Genomic DNA, 21,732 nt, shown 5'->3' with positions numbered 1-21,732 from the left:
AAAAATATTTTTAGGTGACAATGGCCTTCATTTATTTATTTTTATTTATGTGTGGTGCTGTGAATTGAACCCAGTGCCTCACACATGCTAGGCAAGTGCTGTACCACTGAGCCACAATTCCAGCCCTCTAATTTCTTAATAGTAATTTTCATGTTAGTACATTAATGCAAGCAATACTTAAAAACGCTTTGCCTTAATAAATGAGGGGAAAAAAAACCTTCAAATTTAAACTCAATCCAGAAGAGTCCAGAAGGTAAAAATCTACAAAAGTTTGAAAATTATAAGTTGATTCTGCCATGGAAACCTTACTTGGTATCATTTACTGCAGCCAAAATAGTTCTTGCTCGGGGACTATCAGAACAATAAATGAGTTTATATATTCAATGCCACAAAGCAGCACTAAATAACATTTTTTAAAGTCCTTTATTTTTAATTTTTGAGGCAGCAGATTTATGCTCTCTCCTTGAAGTTCATAATTTTGATATAATATTTCATGTAGGCCACAGTATTACCGTGAGGTGATCAACTGTATCAAAAGCCTAGGAAGGCAGAAACCTGTGCATGTACTGAATCCAGTCCACCGCTCAGATTTCACAGGGGAAATAAATGATAAAGGACAAAGACCTGCTAGATCAGGATATTAGCAGTCACAGTAACCAGCATAATATCTTCCACTTTTCTCTTTAAAGAGTGTAAGTCTGCCCACATTCCTGTAATAAACACCTGTCGATCAGAAGTGGCAGTATGTCAGATCAGACTATCTCATTGCTGCTTACAGCACTTCAATAAGAGGGTTTCCCTCAGTTATGTACTAGCAATCACTATAATGTATGAAAGGCAGCCCACACTGAGAACAATATTGCCTCTAATCAAAATCATCTTTCCTTAGTGTACTGAAGCTTTTCCCTCCTTCTCATAAGCAACAAAGGCTGTAATAAAAGAACCTCCCAAACACCTTCAGTTAAGGCAAGTATAGCTGCAACAAAATGAGTGTAAAAGAAACCTGTCCTTGGTGTCTAATTTGTACATGAACCTTCCCTTTCAGGGAATTTTAGAGGCTTCCTTAATTTGTAATTTATCAGCAAAGAATAGAAATTAAAAGTTTATTTTGATGGCAGTGCACCTGACTACTCAGAGATTCAAACACATGCTTTGCTTATTGTTATGTTATCCTGGCAGAGGATGTAAACTGGCTTCCTTTTCCCTTATGGCTTCATGCTGGATCCATAATCCAAGATGAATATTTTTACAAATGCAAACCATTAGGCAGGACTGGACTTAAGCAAAATACGAAGGCAGCTTCCTTACGGTCATTTTTCACCAGTGCTCCTTGGTCCAGATTTCTTATTCTCTTCCCTATCCGACTCAGGGAAAGGTCTATATAATTATTCAATCTAATGAGCAAATGTCTTCTAAGTTTAAGTTCCTATTTCCATAGCATTTGTATTTGAGGCCCTGGTGCTGGGCACTTTCTTTTTTCTCTTAATTAGACATAACAGATCAGTAGGTATTACTAATTTCACTTCATACATGAAAAAACTGAGGTTCAGGAAGATGAAACAACTTGATCATACAGCCAGCCAATTAATTACAGGAGCCAAAGTCAGGTTTTTCAAGTACCAAAGCTCATCTTTTCTTTCTTTCAGGAAATACTGGAATTAGGAAAGAAAACAACATTTTTGTAATGTAGACTTTTACATGTTAGAAAACATGAAAGAGAAACTGCCAATGTTTGAAGTACCCTTTCTAGGAGCAAGGATTCTGAAATCACACCACCAAGGCAGCCACCTTTCTCATGGACCCTTCAGACCAGCCTTCCCACTGAAGACAAAGACACAGATCTATCCTAATTTAAGAAAATGGGCTCACTGCTTGTCCTCTTCTCTTTCCAAATTGCATGTAGAAACAAGAGGGGCAGCCAATCTGAAAGCAGTGTTTGCTGTCAGGGGCCTGGAACCCCAACAGCCAGTGGTATAGTCCAGATGTCATTTGTCTCCCAAAGGTTTGTGTGTTAGGAGCTTAGTTTTCAAAATGGCAATGTTGGGAAGTGGGTCCTTTAAGAGTTGGGGCCTACTGGGAAGTCCTTAGGTCATCAAGAAGGGATTATGGGATCCTAATCTCTCTCTGGATTCCTATTTTGAGATCTCTTTTCTCCCACATGCATTTCTGCCATTTATTATGAGGCCCATGATAAAGCTGCAGCCATGCTATTTGAAATTTCAGCCTCTGAAACTGCAAGTTAAATAAACCCCCCCTTTTTTTATAAGGTTAGCTTGCCTCAGGTTTTTTTTTTATATAGTAACAAAAAAGGACTAATACAGCCAGTATACATGCAAATTATTCAATTTTAAAAACATCTATTAAGTGTCTTGACCACTGCTGGTATGTATCAGTATTGAAGGGACCTAAAAGAGAGTAACAGTGACATGGCCCTAAGGTCGGCAGCTCAGAGGCAACACTACTGTCCCAAGAGAACCTGGAGAGATATGACAGCACTGGTCCTCAAGATGATTTGGGATCCCCACACAGAACTCAAAGCAGGGCCTTGTGAATGTAGGAGACAAAGTAGAACTTGGAATACAAAGTAAAAACTTGAATATCCAAGAACAAGGCTGAGCTCTGCATACTGCAGCTGCATTTGCATGTCCCTGAGTAAGCTACATGCTTGGTGTCAGGTGAGTCAATGACAGAGAGATGCAAGGGAGCTGCCTCTGCCTGCAAAGGGCTAAACTGGTCCCAGATCTTGCAGACAAAGGAGTGATAACCACTCCAGGGTTTTCACCACTCCTCTCGGGCCTTTTCTGGAGATGAATGACTTTCAAACTTTTGTTTTTAGCACAAGAATATTCCCCCTTAACAAATATTCTTATATAAATGTCCACCACATAAAGCAAATAAAAACAGCTATTCATATAGACTTCAAGGAGGAAGATTGTTTTCAGAACCTTAGGGCTCAGAAGAATGCAGCATGCAACCCTCCAGGAGAGAAGACACCTAGTCACACTGCCTATTCCAGACTTCACTGGAATCTAATCTTCTCAACTTTTCTCTTAATTGTCTTGATTTCTCCCAGTGCCTTCTCCAGGAGGGTTTCTCCCTCCTGCTCCAACCCAACAAGCTCTGGTTTTCTGTCACTAGTTGGCTTTTCCACCATGAACACATGAATAAAGCTCTGCTATCTTTTATGACACAACATACTACCTACCCTCTGGGTTTTCTGAGAGCCTCGCATACCCTTCCCCTAAAGCCTTTTGGGCCAAGTGATGCACAGATGGCTACCCTCAGTTTTAAAGCATAACTGACTTCCATGGAGCACTTACCAGTTTTTTTGTTTGGTTTTGGGGGGTTTTTGGCCCATAGTTTTGTTTGATGAACAGTGATTGTATGGTGTGTATGTTATCGAGACTCAGGCTCATTAATTCATTAACTTGTTCAGGATCTTAGAACTAGACAGTGGGAACTGGGAATTAACTCACTGGGAAAAATCAATAGCAGGGCATCTCAGAGGTCTGGCCTTCTGCCTCTTACCTGGTACCTCACAAGCAGAATGCTTCCAGGGATGTAATTCTACTTTCTCCTCCTTGCTTTTCCCATCTATCTCAAATCCTCCCTCTGCTACACTACAAGGCCTGCTTCCCACTCCTGATGGGGTCTAGGGAGGCCTGCAGTGACTGATGTACTTTAATGTACTTTCCAAGCTGTGTACATTCTATGCATGATTCCTGCCTCTAGTGTTAAGAATCTGTCTGTTTCTGAATCTTACCTAAAGCACTTTATATCTCTAGATTTAAGAAACAAAACCACTGTTGCTTCTCTATACTCTAGGGCTGACTGAATCATTCAAGAGGCTCATGGGCTTGGCTTGTATAGGACACATTTCCTGGGAATGAGATGTCCTGTAACAGCACTGTCCAATAGAACTGTAATGCAACCCATGCAGTAATTACATTTTTTCTAGTAGCCATGCTAAAACAATATGAAATTAACTTTAATAATATATTTTACTCAACTATAAACAAAATATTATCTCAGCATACAACCAATATTAAAATGTTAATGGGATTATTCAGCAAATCGCCCCGCGGCTAGAGTCTGCAGCGCGCGCTGGGAAACGAGGAGATAGCGACGCAGGGATACAGCGCTGCAGTTTCTGCCAGCCGTGCAAGCACCGTATTCAGGGCTGAATTCTGGGTTCGAGACGGGGGAAGGAAGCGGTCCATCTCGGTTCTCCACACCGGTCAGACCACAGAGGAGGCCAGCAGCCACCATGTTGGAAAGCTGACGTCACCTTCCCTGTTTTCGACTGACCGCAGCTCATTCAGCCATAGAACAGGTAATTTCAGGCTGCCATTCGCCTGCGGCTTGCAGACAGATTGCTAGGGTTCAGCGCCTGGGTGCTTCTTAGAACCTGATCTTATCGGAGCGAACACCGAGCGCGGGGTGGCCGAGTTCTGGCTCCTGGAACAGCCCTGGCCCAGGGCTGCGGAGCCTGCGGAGGCTGCTTCTTGGACCCTGCTACTATCAGAGCATATACCAAGCACTAAGCGGCCGAATTCCGGCTCCCGGAACTGAGCCCGCAGGGACTGCTTCTTGGAGCCTACTCTTATAGGAGCTTACACCGAGCACGGAGCGGCCGAGTTCCAGCTCCCGGATCTTCCCTGGCCCGGGGCTAGGAGCCCGCGGAAGCTGCTTCTCGGTCCGGGTCCTGCTGAGGGCCGGTCAGGACTCATCCGTTGCTTTGGTTGCCCGGCAAGGGGAACGGAATGCTGCCATTCGCATAGGATACCAACATGGAAGAGATCTGATGTCAGCAGAAAGCGGCGGAGGAGAGAGCTTCATCAATACCAGCAGTTGGTCTCCTGGTAGGGGGGGTGAGGCACAGACACCCGAGTCTCCTCAATTTGTCCTCGAGCCAGAGGGGAGGAGCCGGGCCGCCGCTAGCGCCCGGAGCAGGCCCAGCGGCTCGCCAGCGTGGTGACCGCGTGACCCCAATTGGAGAGGGGGCGGAGCGGAGCCGCCACCCGCACCCGCAAGGTGGGCAGACCCGCGACCCAGTGGTACATGGACGTGGTAGGAGGGGCAGGGCAGAGCCACCATTCGCGCTTGCAAGGTAAACAGACCTGTGACAGCCTGGCGGGTCAGGCCCAGTGGCCTGCCAGTGTGGTACACATGTCACCCCAACTGGAGTAGGGGCAGAGCAGATCCTTCTCCCATGCCCGGATCAGGCCCTGCTGGTGTGGTGGCCACGTGACCCCAATTGGAGTGGGGGCGGAGCAGAACCGCCACCAGTGCCCGCAGGGTGAGCAGACCTGTGACCAACCTGCAGATCAGGCCCAGGGGTCCGCAGGCGTGGTAGGAGGGGCAGGGCAGATCCACCGCCTGCGCCTCCAAGGTAGGCAGACCTGCGACAGACCGGCGGACCAGGCCCAGGAGCCTGCCGGCGTGGTACACACACCACCCTAATTGGAGAGGGGCAGAGCAGAGTCGCCACCTGTGCCAGGAACAGGCCCAGCTTCCTGCAGGTGGGGTAGTCACGACACCCCAATTGGAGTAGGGGCAGAGCAGAGCCTCCACCGGTGCCCGAAAGGTGGGCAGATCTGCGACCGATCAGCGGGACAGGCCCAGTGGCCTGCCGGTACGACAGACACGTCACCCCATTTGGAGTAGGGGCAGAGTAGAGCTGCCGCCCGCGCCTGCAGGGTAGGCAAACCTGCAACCGACTGGCGGATCAGGCCCGGTGGCCTGCCGGCGTGGTACACTCGTCACCCCAATTGGAGTAGGGGCAGAACAGAGCCGCTGCCAGCGCCCAGAACAGGCCCAGTGACCTGCCGGCGTGGTAACCACGACACCCCAATTGGAATAAGGAGAGAGCAGAGCCGCCGCCCGCGCCTGCAGGAAAGATACGCAAGCAGTATGAAAAGACAAGGAAAGAAAGGCCCACAAGCAATGCAGGTCAACGCAACTTTAGAAGAGGTAACAGCTGCATCAGATGGAAAGTCAGATAAAGAATTCAGGATATACATGCTTCAGATGATCTGGAGTATCAAGGAAGACATTAAACAGCAAAATCAGACAATGAAAGATCACTTCGACAATGAATTACGCAAACAAATCCAGGAAGCAAAGGATCAACTATACAGGGAGATAGAGGTTATAAAAAACAAACAAACAGAAATCCTAGAAATGCAGGAAGCAATAAATCAACTTAAAAACTCAATAGAGAATACTACCAGCAGAGTAGAACACTTAGAAGATAGAACATCAGACAATGAAGATAAAGTATTTCAACTGGAAAAGAACATAGACAGCTCAGCCAGACTGTTAAGAAACCATGAGCAGAACATCCAAGAAATATGGGATAACATTAAGAGACCAAACTTAAGAGTCATTGGGATACAGGAAGGTACAGAACTCCAAACCAAAGGAATGAGCAATCTATTCAATGAAATAATATGAGAAAACTTCCCAGACTTGAAGAATGAGACAGAATCCCAAATCCTAGAAGCCTACAGGACGCCAAATGTGCAAAATCATAAGAGATCCACACCTAGACACATTATAATGAAGATGCCCAACATACAGAATAAGGAGAGAATTTTAAAAGCTACAAGAGAAAGGAAGCAGATTACATTTAGGGGTAACCCAATCAGGATAACAGCTGATCTTTCAACACAGACTCTGAAAGCTAAAAGATCCTGGAATAACATATTTCAAACACTGAAAGAAAATGGGTTCCAACCAAGAATTGTGTATCCAGCGAAATTAAGCTTCAGGATGGAAGATGAAATTAAAACCTTCCACAATAAACAAAAGTTTAAAGAATTTGCAGCTACAAAACCATCTCTTCAAAACATCCTCGCCAAAACATTACAGGAAGAGGAAATGGAAAATAACAATGAAAACCAACAGTGGGAGGTAGGACAGTAAAGTGGGGGAAAATAATCAAAGAGGAAAACAAACCATGTTTAGTAACAGAAATAAACAAATATGGCTGGAAGAACAACCCATATCTCAATAATAACCCTAAATGTTAATGGCTTAAACTCACCAATTAAGAGACACAGGCTAGTAGAATGGATCACAAAACAAGACCCAACAATATGCTGCCTACAGGAGACGCATTTGATAGGAAAAGACATACATAGGCTGAAGGTGAAAGGTTGGGAAAAATCATATCACTCATATGGACTTCGGAAACAAGCAGGAGTGTCCATACTCATATCAAATAAAATAGATTTCAAGCCAAAGTTAATCAAAAGGGATAAAGAGGGACACTACATACTGCTTAAGGGAACCATACACCAACAAGACATAACAATCATAAATATTTATGCCCCAAACAATGGTGCAGCTATGTTCGTCAAACAAACTCTTCTCAAGTTCAAGAGTCTAATAGACCACCATACCATAATCATGGGAGACTTCAACACACCTCTCTCGCCACTGGACAGATCTTCCAAACAAAAGTTGAATAAGGAAACTATAGAACTCAATAACACAATTAATAACCTAGACCTAATTGACATATATAGAGTATACCACCCAACATCAAGCAGTTACACTTTTTTCTCAGCAGCACATGGATCCTTCTCAAAAATAGATCATATATTATGTCACAGGGCAACTCTTAGACAATATAAAGGAGTAGAGATAATACCATGCATCTTATCTGATCATAATGGAATGAAACTGAAAATCAACGATAAAAGAAGGAAGGAAAAAGCATACATCACTTGGAGAATGAACAATAGGTTACTGAGTGATCAATGGGTTATAGAAGACATCAAGGAGGAAATTAAAAAATTCTTAGAGATAAATGAAAACACAGACACAACATATCGGAATCTATGGGACACATTGAAAGCAGTTCTAAGAGGAAAATTCATTGCTTGGAGTTCATTCCTTAAAAAAAGAAAAAACCAACAAATAAATGATCTCATACTTCATCTCAAAATCCTTGAAAAAGAAGAGCAAAACAACAGCAAAAGAAGTAGAAGGCAAGAAATAATGAAAATCAGAGCTGAAATTAATGAAATCGAAACAAAAGAAACAATTGAAAAAATTGACAAAACTAAAAGTTGGTTCTTTGAAAAAATAAACAAAATCGACAGACCCTTAGCCATGCTAGCGAAGAGAAGAAGAGAGAGAACTCAAATTACTAGCATACGGGATGAAAAAGGCAATATCACAACAGACACTTCAGAAATACAGAAGACAATCAAAAACTATTTTGAATCCTTATACTCCAATAAATTAGAAGATAGTGAAGGCATAGATAAATTTCTTAAGTCATATGATCTGCCCAGATTGAGTCAGGAGGATATAGAAAACCTAAACAGACCAATATCAATTGAGGAAATAGAAGAAACCATAAAAAGACTACCAACTAAGAAAAGCCCAGGTCCGGATGGGTATACAGCAGAATTTTACAAAACCTTTAAAGAAGAACTAATACCAATACTTTTCAAGCTACTTCAGGAAATAGAAAAAGAGGGAGAACTTCCAAATTCATTCTATGAGGCCAACATCACCCTGATACCTAAACCAGACAAAGACACTTCAAAGAAAGAAAACTACAGACCAATATCTCTAATGAACCTAGATGCAAAAATCCTCAACAAAATTCTGGCGAATCGGATACAAAAACATATCAAAAAAATTGTACACCATGATCAAGTAGGATTCATCCCTGGGATGCAAGGCTGGTTCAATATACGGAAATCAATAAATGTTATTCACCACATCAATAGACTTAAAAATAAGAACCATATGATCATCTCGATAGATGCGGAAAAAGCATTTGACAAAGTACAGCATCCCTTTATGTTCAAAACTCTAGAAAAACTAGGGATAACAGGAACATACCTCAATATTGTAAAAGCAATCTATGCTAAGCCTCAGGCTAGCATCATTCTGAATGGAGAAAAACTGAAGGCATTCCCTCTAAAATCTGGAACAAGACAGGGATGCCCTCTCTCTCCACTTCTGTTCAACATAGTTCTCGAAACACTGGCCAGAGCAATTAGACAGACGAAAGAAATTAAAGGTATAAAAATAGGAAAAGAAGAACTTAAATTATCACTATTTGCAGATGATATGATTCTATACCTAGCAGACCCAAAAGGCTCTACAAAGAAACTATTAGAGCTAATAAATGAATTCAGCAAAGTGGCAGGATATAAAATCAACACGCATAAATCAAAGGCATTCCTGTATATCAGCGACAAATCCTCTGAAATGGAAATGAGGACAACCACTCCATTCACAATCTCTTCAAAAAAAATAAAATACTTGGGAATCAACCTAACAAAAGAGGTGAAAGACTTATACAATGAAAACTACAGAACCCTAAAGAGAGAAATAGAAGAAGATCTTAGAAGATGGAAAAATATACCCTGTTCATGGATAGGCAGAACTAACATCATCAAAATGGCGATATTACCAAAAGTTCTCTATAGGTTTAATGCAATGCCAATCAAAATCCCAATGGCATTTCTTGTAGAAATAGAGAAAGCAATCGTGAAATTCATATGGAAAAATAAAAGACCCAGAATAGCAAAAACAACTCTAAGCAGGAAGTGTGAATCAGGCGGTATAGCGATACCAGACTTCAAACTATACTACAGAGCAATAGTAACAAAAACAGCATGGTACTGGTACCAAAACAGGCGGGTGGACCAATGGTACAGAATAGAGGACACAGAAACCAATCCACAAAACTACAACTATCTTATATTTGATAAAGGGGCTAAAAGCATGCAATGGAGGAAGGATAGCATCTTCAACAAATGGTGCTGGGAAAATTGGAAATCCATATGCAACAAAATGAAACTGAATCCCTTTCTCTCGCCATGCACAAAAGTGAATTCAAAATGGATCAAGGAGCTTGATATCAAATCAGAGACACGCCATCTGATAGAAGAAAAAGTTGGCTACGACCTACATTCGGTGGGGTCGGGCTCCAAATTCCTCAATAGGACACCCATAGCACAAAAGTTAATAACTAGAATCAACAAATGGGACTTACTCAAACTAAAAAGTTTTTTCTCAGCAAAAGAAACAATAAGAGAGGTAAATAGGGAGCCTACACCCTGGGAACAAATCTTTACTCCTCACACTTCAGATAGAGCCCTAATATCCAGAGTATACAAAGAACTCAAAAAATTAGACAATAAGAGAACAAACAACCCAATCAACAAATGGGCCAAGGACCTGAACAGACACTTCTCAGAGGAGGACATACAGTCAATCAACAAGTACATGAAAAAATGCTCAACATCTCTAGCTGTCAGAGAAATGCAAATCAAAACCACCCTAAGATACCATCTCACTCCAGTAAGATTGGCAGCCATTAGGAAGTCAAACAACAACAAGTGCTGGCGAGGATGTGGGGAAAAGGGTACACTTGTACATTGCTGGTGGGACTGCAGATTGGTGCAGCCAATTTGGAAAGCAGTATGGAGATTTCTTGGAAAGCTGGGAATGGAGCCACCATTTGACCCAGCTATTCCCCTTCTTGGTCTATTCCCTAAAGACCTAAAAAGAGCATGCTACAGGGACACTGCTACATCGATGTTCATAGCAGCACAGTTCACAATAGCAAGACTGTGGAACCAACCTAGATGCCCTTCAATAGACGAATGGATAAAAAAAATGTGGCATTTATACACAATGGAGTATTACTCTGCATTAAAAAATGACAAAATCATAGAATTTACAGGGAAATGGATGGCATTAGAGCAGATTATGCTAAGTGAAGCTAGCCAATCCCTAAAAAACAAATGCCAAATGTCTTCTTTGATATAAGGAGAGTAACTAAGATCAGAGTAGGGACGAAGAGCAGGAGAAGAAGATTAACATTTAACAGGGATGAGAGGTGGGAGGGAAAGGGAGAGAGAAGGGAAATTGCATGGTAATGGAAGGAGACCCTCAGGGTTATACAGTGGAGGGGGTAGAGAGAGAGGAGGAGAGGGGAGGGGAGCGGTGGGGAGGGGGGAGGGTGGAGGATGGGAAAGGCAGCGGAGCACAACAGACACTAGTATGGCAATATGTAAATCAATGGATGTGTAACTGATGTGATTCTGCAATCTGTGTATGGGGTGAAGGTGGGAGTTCATAATCCACTTGAATCAAAGTGTGGAATATGATATGTCAAGAAATTTGTAATGTTTTGAACAACCCACAATAAAAAATTAAAAAAAAAATGTTAATGGGATATTTTACACTCTTTTTTTTTCCACATAAAGTCTTCTTTCTATATCACAGTGAATCTCACCTATACGTGTATCCACAAGGCACTAATTTTAAGAAACTCTAAAAGAACCATAAGTCTTCTTTCACACTTATAGTGCATCTCACTTTGGACTAGCCATATTTCAAATGCTCAAGAGTCACAGGCAATAGTGGCTATGGTACTGGACATTGCAGTTCCATAATCTCTCCTATCATTTCTTTCTTATAACAGTTCATTTCCTGTAGTACAGATGCTATGGGCAGGGGTAGACAGTGGGGACCAGGATCATTAGAGGAGACTTTGATACACACATGAAGGGAGGGCCTAGATCACAAAGGAGCTTTTGTGCCATGCCAGGGAGCTTAGACTTTATCCTGAAGATGCAGTGACTGTGCTGAAGGATTTTAAGCAGCAGAGAGTCGTGATCAGATTTGCCTTTTAGAAAGGCAGCAGTGTGGGGAACGGATTGGAGACAGGCCAGACAGAAGGCAGAGAGATCAGTTAGGAGACTGCTGTAATAATCCTCAAGAAAGGGCTGAGGGCCTGAGCCAAGGCAGTAATGGTGGTAATGGTACAGACAGGAGAGGGCAGATTCAAGAGAGTTTGAAAAGACAGTCTCTCAGGGTTTAGTTGTCAAGAAAATGTAGGGACTGAAGAAGACAGGAATCCAGAGCAACTCTTAGATTTTCAACCATGAAGTGGGTTTCATTTATTGAGATTAAAAAAAAAATGCAGAGGAATCTGCTGCTTTAGAGCTGGGGAAGTAGAGTTATAAACTTACTGAATTTAAGGTACCTGAAGCAGTTGTAAGAAAAATGTTCATGATTGAATACACAGATTTAAGAATCAATGGCAAGCCACACAAGGTGGGTCACACCTGTAATCCCAGCTCCTCAGGAGGCTGAGGCAGGAGGATTGCAAATTCAAGGTCAATCCTGGCAACCTAGTGAGACCCTGTCTCAAAATTTAAAAGTTTAAAAAGTGGGGGGGGAGGTGTAGCTATAGCTGTCATAAAGCAACCTTGAGTTCAGGACCCAAACAAAAGAATCACATAGGTGATAGCAGAAGTAAACAGATGATCTACTGCAGGGCAAATATGAAGAGCAGGCAGAAGGCTGAAGGCCAAACTCTTTATAGCGCTAAGTTTGGCAGAAAGAGAAGAGCCTATAAAGAGGTCCAATGAAGAGTAGTTGAGTAAAAAGAAAACAATCAGGAGAAAGAAGTGATTTGAAAAACAGGTAGGCAGAGTTTCACGTAAAAGAGAGTAATCAATACACCAAATGCTATACCAGGTCAAGAAATAGAAAAGAACTCTGGACAATACATCTATGGGTTTGAAGAACAGGGGCAGCCATCATGAGAGGACAGGAATACATAAGGGTGGTGGTGAAGTGAAAGTGAAGAGGCACAGGCAATTCATGAGGATCCATCCCTTAAGAAGCTGCCTTCTAAGACCAGGAATGAGATGGATCATAACCAGGCTAAGAGAGAATGGGCCAAAGGGATTTTTGTCTTTCATTTTCTGTTTTTAAAAAATGTGAAAAAGACATACGCATGCTTATGCACTGAAAGAAAAGGTTGATTAAGACCCTGAAGAAAAAAAGATATGAGAGCAAGGCACCAGAGGAAGCAAGAAGGGATGGCATCCAGAGAATTTGCTTCAGACTGGAAGAAGGGAAAGAAAAGAAGAGAATGGGAAAGATCCTCACATTTATTTTATTTTTATTTCTAAAAAAATTTTTTTCTGTAGTTGTAGATGGACAGCATGCCTTTGTTTTATTTATTTATTTTTATGTGGTACTGAGGATCTAACCCAGTGCCTCATACACGTGAGGCAAGCACTCTGCCACTGAGCCACAATCCCAGCCCCAAGACTCTCATTTATAAGGAAGATGGAACACTACCATTGCTAAACTATTTTTCATTATTAGAAATATAAATGAAATACAACAGTCTCTTAGTATCTGCAGGGGATTGGTTCCAGGACCAGCCTTCACCTCCAGTTACCAAAATCCATGGATGCCCAAGCCCCTGTAGAAAATGGCATAGTCTCTGCTGAAGAACCTACGCACATCCTCCAGTGTACTTTAAATCATGTCTACTTTATGTCATGGCCAATTACTTGCAACACCTAATACAATGTAAATGCTATGTAAATAGTTGTTATACTATATTGCCTAGGGAATAATGACAAAGAATCTTTTTTCAGTATTTTCAATCTGTAGTTGATTGAACCTTTGGAGAGGTAACCTGTGGATACAGAGGGCCAACTGTATAATTATACAAGAAGGCTTTTTTGTTCTTTAATAATACTATATATCATGCATAAAATCAGATAAAGTTGAACACAGGAAAAATTCACTAGTTTTCTGAAGTTTCAGATCTGATCTTGGTATATTATAAGCCTTTTACACACTTTTGGAGTTCACCTAAACATCACCTCAGGCAATGTTCTTCATCTGAGAGCCATAGAAGTAGTCTGTAGCTTGAGGTCTCTCTGACTGGTCCACAGAACTGATCAGTAAATATTTTCAATGTCAATGTGCATTACTCACAGGATGGCATAAGGAAAAGCAGGAGCTTGGGGGACCAGACACCAAATTCAACCCCTTATCAACTTTGAAGACTTAATCGAGTTATGTAACTTCCCTGAGCTTCAGTGTCCCCTTCTTAAAAGGGTACGTAATTTCTACCTTGCAAGTTCACAGTGAGGTTTAATGAGATGATAACTATGAAGATGAGGATGAGGATGATGATAACAATGACAGTGGTGACTGCATTCAGTGAATTCGAAATCTCTAAGAATTGGGTGTTCTAACAATGAATTCGTGTTTTGCAACAATCAGCATCTTATTTCCTAAAGGAGACTTAAAAGAATCAAGTCTAATGATAGGAAGCGACCTTAAAACCCAAATAACAATCAGATATTTGTAACCTTTCCTCATCATAGTACATATGCAGTCTCTGCCCTCAAACTGCCTGGGTTTGATACCTGTTTTGCAAATTCCTAGATTTCCACCCTTCTGGGCTTCAGTTTTGCATTTGGTAAAATGGGGTAACACAAGTATGTATTTCATAGCACTGTATTTAGGAAAGAAAGATAAAATGCATGTAATTAAATAAGGCATTGCCTGATACAGCCTTGTACATGTTTTTTGGTGGGAGTTTTACCAACCCCTGAAATAGCACAATCCAGAATAGGAAAAGCTCTCTTATATTGACCCCAAATGTGTCCTACTGAAACATATACCTGTTGTCCTAGTTTAACAGTCCTTGAGGGTAGTTCTACAGAATCAGAATGAGGGTTCCATTTTAATGGCATTTACTGAGCTCTGACTGGCCGCTTGGGACAATAATCTGGTGTAGGTCTCTCAGTACTTACACTACTGTGTGTCAGCACTCACAATGAGGGAGGCCTTTTCGAGCACTGGTAAGCAAGCTGGATGCTATGTAGGAACATACTGGTCATATTGTTTACAAGATTTATTGTGTGCTTTATGTCATGGCCAGTTCAACACCTGGCATCATATATAATTATTACAGGTATCTATATATTATTTATGTTCCATTATCAAACACTGCAGATCCCTAGTGCCCAGGAGAACCCTAGCTGGATTTCAGTTTAGAAGTAGCAGTCGTGTAAAAGAGAACTTATGTTAGAATAAAAAAAAATCCTAGAATTTAGGTCTCTACTCTCCACCCGACCCCCATCATCCTTTCTCCATTCATATATTTCCAATAACAGCTATTAAAATCTTATCCAAATCCTTTAAATCATCAGCCCAAACAGCTCTCATTCCAGGGCAGTCCCTTCCATCTCAAACAGAAGGAAAATTTTCTCCTGAGCTCTTAGACTTTTGTTTCCTGGATGCCTGTGTTATTTTTCCTGCTAGACTACAAAGTCCTCAGCAGAAATAGTGCCTTATATAAAACAAGCCTTACCAAAGGCTTAAAGAATTGAATTTGGTTCTGAATACAACATGATGGATATGGCATCCCTATATCACCTTTCACCCTTAGATGGATTGCCCAGATGATTTTTTTTTCAATTTATATATAGATGCTTTTAAATGAAAAGGTTGAGTTTGGAATTTTAGGGCTGATTAAACAAACTTTTATATAACTGATAACTTTAGCCAAATTGTATCATGTATAAAATACTGGCATCAAGTCTGATGCTTTTATTTTTGCTCACTACTGGGATTCAACCTTAAAATAACTGTAGCTTTCTAAACTCCAACTCACAACTGCCATGCTCCATCATTATCTGAACTCTGGGAAATGCCGAGTTCTCAAAATCCTCACAGCTGATGAATGGAGAGGCTGATTAGAACCACAGAAGAAAAGTGGGAGAAACTCCTTGACAGATGCCTCCCTCAAATGCCTGACTCTTTTTTCCAATTTCAACATTACTTTCTATGTTAACAAATATTTATTGAGGTCATGACAATGTGTCAGGTTGTGAGCTGACACATTGGTGAGTAGCACAGAGACAGTATCAAGGCCCATCACTTAAAAACAAATCACCCTGTGGGTTATTCATTCAACAGGTGTACTTGTCAAGTACATGCTATAACCAGGACTATAGTTGGTCCAAAGACATAGTATGAGGTACATCTGTGCCATTAAGGAACTTTCAATCTAGTTGGATAAGCAAGAATGAAGCACACAACAGTGGAAAGAGGATCTAAGACGGTCTAAAGAATGATGCAGACAAAAGGGCAGAAGAGGAAGAAACCAATGGGAATAACAAGATCAGATCAAGGTTTGAACTTGAAAAGTGCAGTCAGGTCAAAGAAGCATGAAAAGGCATTCTAAAAGGCAGAGTGTAAACAAAAGGGAACAAGATAAAGGAGCATGTCATCTAAGAAGGACAGTGATGCTCCAACTAGTAAGAGCTGATGTTTGGCATTGGAAAGAAGTGGCAAATAAGGTTGACATGTTAAAATTGGGCAAGACTATGAGTTACATGAAAACCAGGTTGAGAGGCTGAACTGTATGCTGAGGGCAAGAGGGCTGAGCAGAGCCCTCAAAGTATTTGAAATATAAATGCTCCTTGATTTACTGTGGGGGTTAGGTCCTGTTAAATCGATTAAAGTTCAAAATATCATAAAAATTGAAAATGGATTTAATGCACCTAACCTGAAGACTATGATAGCTTACCCTACCTTAAACCTGCTCAGAACACTTACATTAGCTTACAGCCTGGCAAAATCCTGTATCACAAAGACTATTTCATGACAAAGCATTTACTATCTCATGTACTTTATTGAATGCATGTATCCAAAAAACACGGGCAACACAGTCCATGGCTAACTGGGTAGCCACCTGGATGCCACTGCCCCAGCGTCATTGCTAGCCTAGGAAAAGATGAAAATTCAAAGTACAGTTTTCTACTGAATAAGCATTGCTTTCACACCATCATAAAGTTGACAAATCCTAAGCAGGACCATCCTAAATTAGGGATCATCTATATTGGAAATAGCACTAATTTTAGAATCATCTAAACCTGAATTCAACACAGTGAGTGTTATTGTGAGACCTCCTTGGAGAAGAGTTCTAAAAGAAACATTTTAGGGAGGTTGATGAGATAGAAGTGTACAGAATGGGAAGATGCAATAACAGACCAGATGCAATAACAGACCAGAGTGTAGAAGACTGTAGCAAACAGTTTTGGCGGAGGGTTGGGCTCCAAGGGAAGAGAAGAATGAAAAGGAAATGTGGAGGCGGGCTCTTGGAGAAACTGTTACAAAGGAAGAATTAATAGGACTTGACACAGTTTTCCAGAGGGAAAAAAAAGCAGAAAAGAGTCAGGGGTGGATTCTAGCTTTCCAGTTTGGATAATACCAAAAAAAGTATTAAGCAATGGAAAGACTTTTCACCATCACCAGAACAAGTTTAGCAGATAATATGAAAAGCTTTTTATCAGACCTGTACTCTAATAACCTGACAGTAGGACACCCCTGTGAAAAGTCTATTAAACAAAGTGTCTGTATTGGTATTAGAGATAAGAATGCATATGATGTACCAATAGAAAACACTTAAAATTTATAAGAAAATAAAAATACTAGTTATTAAGTAATGAAAATTATATAGAGATAATAGCTTCACAGATTATTTTTCTCAGCTATGGTACTCAGGGGATCCTATCCATTACTACAACACTGTACAAATAAACTTTCTATAGAAATTCAACATATGGTCTATTTACATAACGAGCATCACAACTCCAAATTAGCCATTTTGATGTGTCAAGGAAATAACACCTTCATAGCAGACTACTTCAAAAAAGGGAAGTAAAAAGTTTGTTTTTTCTTCTATAAGTATGTTTACTGGTTTTTTAACTGTTTGTATCATGAATCCTATTTTAATTGTGTGATTACATTCTAAGGGAAACAATGATGGAATGAACTGATCAGGTGAATTATGCACACTCATTTAGGGTTCAACTCACAGGCCCAACTACTTACATCTGTCTATATGATCTGTTGTCCTTACAAAAGCTCCTGTGTATAGAAGTTATAGCAACCATCAGATTTAATTATCACAGTCAAATAATAGTAAAAGTTCTACAGAAAATGACCAAAGAAACAATACCATGGAACAGTGACTAAGCAGTACTTGTCTGCTGCATACAAAACATACTCCACTCTTGTCATATAGTAGGACAGTTGGCAGCAACCTCAATCTTACCAGGACTGACTTTCATGTCTTCCATCTTATCAAAACTTTTGTAACCAAAAGTTCTCATCGTGGCTTACTTCACAAGAGGCTAATTAGAACTGAATAAAGGTAACAGAATGCAGACCATCTATGCACCTCCAACCTACCACCATTAATAAACACTCATTGTTAAGGAAAGTACGATTTTCTGATCCTATGCTGAGAAACTGATTTTTTTAAAAAAATAGGACCAGAAGCAAGACATTTCTAAAGCTTAATATCTGGTGGAAAATATTAGCAGTTACATGGCAAAAGTGACCAATAAGACGCTTCAGATTGGTAGTGTTTCAAAGATGGTCATGGTGTTGCCGATGTATTTTGTTTCCCAGATGAATACTGAGGTGGAGGAATGGCTTCAGAAGCAGGCACATACTATTCTCCACAACAGCCATTTGAAAAATTGGGTAAACAGAGAAAGTGACAATTGAAGACTTTCCTTAGGAGGTTCCTCCTAAAAACAAAAATGAGTACAAAAGGAGTATTGATCATTTTGACTACCTAAAAGAGCACAATAAAATAAGTTGATTCTTAGGAAATCATTTAATATTTTCAAGGAATAAAGAAAGAAAATTGCCAATTAATATACCCTTTTCCCAGATGTTCAGTTTTTGCTAACCTCTTAAATATTCTCTGCATTCAAGTGAGTGTATTTTTATGCAAATTATTTTGGGGAACTAGTCTCTGGTTTGTGTGTATTTAAAGCCACACAGATATAGAATTTGATGTGTTTTTGTTCTGCTTTTCCATAAAAAAGGTTTTAACTCAGCGTGAGTTTATTCTGAAACTCTAATTAGCAACTGCAGTAGTATTTGCCTTGTACAAACAGAACATCATTCCCAAAGATGATTTTTCCCCAGTTAAAGAACCAGCCAACATTATACCCAGATATTTTAAAACATTACAGTTACCTGATAAGACTGTCTCCCTACACACTACATGGCTTTCTGGTTAAGTAACACAATTTCATAAGGCCTATAAAATACTTTATCCAGAAGGCAACTTTATTTTTAAAGAGTATCTTTCAAAATAATTGGTTTTACTACTTGAATAGTCTTTTCTATTTCTGACTTCCTGTCCTTTTCCCTGCCATAATGCACATCTGCTTAATTCTTTGAAAAACAAAATCAGAGTAGCAATGAATTGTTCCTTTAAGACAAACTAAAATGATGTTAGAAAGGTCACCTGATCTTACTCTTTTCTCTGTAAAGTCTCTTTCTCTGCAAAGGTTCTAAAATGTCTGAATCGTTTTTTCTCCAAGTCTGTGGGCCGTGAGAGGAGGTTGGTAAATATTTCAATATTTTTTTAAAAAAATTAAATAAGTGAAAATATTACACATAATATTTCACGTTAGGAAAGAAAGAAGCTGTGTTTGAAGTTCAAGGGTTTTCACTAGTTCTCAAGCTAGAGATGCTGTAAAACACTCAAAGGAAAATGCTGTACAGAAAGAATCTTTAATGAAAGTGTCAGGTCTCCAAAACCTTGGCATCTGCTAAAATCAGGATTCCTGGGAACCGAGGTTCTTATGAAGTTCACACACACACACACACACACACACACACACACACACACACACATCCCTCCAAACACTGGAAACCTCCACTCAAGAAGATGCGAGGCTTCAGTCCCAGTCCAGGTAAAGCCGGCCCTTCACCCCACGCCTGCAGTAGCGTGGACCAACACAGCCTGTGCAAGCCGGCAGGGCGATCTTCCCAGACACGCGAAAGTGAAGTGTGTCCAGACAGCGGGAAGAACGCTTTCCGCGTGTGGGCAACAACCCGCGGTCTTGAGCTCCCGGGCCCGCCCGCCGACTCCGGGGTCCACCCGCCCACAAGCTGCGGCGCGACCGCTTGTCCCGCGGCCGGGGCTCTGGCGACCACTCCATCCACCAGCCTGCCACCGCCGAGCGTAACTTGGGCACTGGGCACAGGGGATCTCTGAGCATCCCGATCCCGCCAGGCTCCCAAGGGCGCAGACTTTCCACGACCCACGGCCCCCGAACCCTGCCGGGATGAGGACTGGAAGATCTTGGCTGACGCGGGCAGCCTGGCGGCTCGGAGCTGGAAGGCGGCGTGCGGCGGGAGGTGGGTGGGTCACACTCCCGTTTGGGAGTGCAAGGGGGCGCCAGCGCGGGAGGAGGGCAGACAGGGAACGCGGCCGCGGGCCATTCAGATCCGGGGCGGGCGGGTCCACGTCGGAGCGCAGCGGCCACACGTTCGCCCGGGGCGCGCAGATGTGCGCTGGAGCCAGCGCCGCCTCCCGCTCGCTCGCGCCGGCCGGAGAAGGGAAGGACCGCGACCTCCGCGTCCGGTCCGCGCCGCCAGCCCGCGTCGGCGCCGAGCGCGGGCCACACCCAGCACCGCGGGAGGCGGCGGGGGCTGGGCGGCCCGGACTGCGGAGCGCGCGGCCGAGCCGAGCCTCCATCCCCGCCGCGCAGGCCCCGCCGCGTCTGCCCGCGCTCCGCGTCCCGGCGCGGCCCGGCGGGCGTAGAGGGGGTCCCGGGCGGCGGCGGCCGCGGCTCCTGGCTTACCTCAATGCCGAGCGTCGGCCGCTCTGTCCCGGGTCGGGGCCGGGAACCGGGGGCGCGGTCGCCGGGGGAGGCGCCGTGGCAGTGGCGGCCCCTGCAGCGCGGAGGGCGGGCGGAGAGGGAGCCGCTGCTGGGCCGCGCACCGTCCGGATCTCGCCCCGCGCTGCCCGCGCTCGCGGCGGAGAGCGCAGCCGGCTCGGTCCCTGGACTGGATTCCTTCACTGACACAACTCCGACTCGGCCGGCTCCACGCAGGGACACTCCCGCCCCGCGCAGGCTGCCCCCGCCCGCCGGCCCGCCGGCCAGCCCGCCCCTCAGTGTCACTCACCAGGCGCACACACCCCGAGCCGGCGCCCCTCGCTCCTGCTCGCACACACAGCGCTGCTCACGCCTCTCTCGGGTTTTGTATCCGCTCACACGCACGTTCTGACACAGATCCCGTCCCTCCACACGCCCTCCCTAGCTCCTTTCCCACCCTACTTTCTAGAAGAATCCCCATACAGCTTCCGCACTTTGCTTCCTTGCTCCACACCAACCTCCTTGCCTCTCCCCCAAACCTCCACCTCACGGAAACTCCCCCCCGTTATTCAAAGATTGTGTTACAACCCGCAAGAGTTGCAAGGGAATCATCCTTCCCTATCCAGGAAAATGAACTTCGCTCCCACCAGCACTGTCTGCAAAGGCAAGATGCTTCTCCTTTTAGAAGGTAGTAATGCGTTCTGGTGACGATCCAAGTTCAAAATGTAAACAAAGATAGCCTATTGAAGATGACCCGAAAAATAGGCACGGATAAAGTAGAGACTCAGTCTGACCTTGCAAATCCGGCTACCCCGGAGTGTTCTGGCCCCTTGCCCTCGCTCCTGGACTCACCCTGGGTTCTAAACGTGTGTGTGTGTGTGTGTGTGTGTGGTGTGTGTGTGTGTGTACGCGCGTGCGCGCGCGTGTGTGATCGGGGTGGGGGGCGGGCGGGTTACAGAGGGAGAGAGAGATAACCGAGTTACAATGAGACGCCTTAGGCATCGGCCCGTGGGTTTCTGCCTGAGAGTGCAGGAGTCGGGAGAGTAAAGGCAGTTTCTCAATCATTATTCATGATGGAAGCACTTTAGATAACACGCCTCTTCCAGAGGCAGCAGAGTGAAATGCAGGCAGCTCTCCAGTTTATTTTTGAACAGCAACTTCCTAGCCTCTCTTTTTTCTCAATACCAGTAACTGTTTCTAGGCGACTGCATGGATGTCAAAGCCCCTTACAAAT

The 21,732-nt window shown here is 43.0% G+C and overlaps 1 protein-coding gene across 4 annotated transcripts in view; it reads right to left on the bottom strand.

Moving 5' to 3' along the window:
- The window catches only part of Spats2l (spermatogenesis associated serine rich 2 like), a 167,985-nt gene extending 146,597 nt beyond the window's left edge, over positions 1-21,388 (bottom strand). For 2 of the 4 annotated variants that reach the window (XM_046447487.2, XM_046447489.2), the window contains exon 1: positions 20,809-20,935. The gene's annotated coding sequence lies outside the window, so the exon portion shown is untranslated. Of the gene's footprint in view, positions 1-20,483; positions 20,718-20,808; positions 20,936-21,292 lie in introns of those variants that run through there. The other 2 variants (XM_046447488.2, XM_046447490.2) reach the window with 2 other exon arrangements.
- Between the last annotated feature and the right edge of the window lie 344 nt (positions 21,389-21,732).

Source organism: Marmota monax, unplaced genomic scaffold, assembly GCF_021218885.2.
Source record: "Marmota monax isolate L192 unplaced genomic scaffold, Marmota_monax_Labrador192_F-V1.1 WCK01_AAM20220418_F8-fsc00007, whole genome shotgun sequence".
NCBI lineage: Eukaryota > Metazoa > Chordata > Mammalia > Rodentia > Sciuridae > Marmota > Marmota monax.
This window is presented reverse-complemented; position numbering and strand designations above follow the sequence as displayed.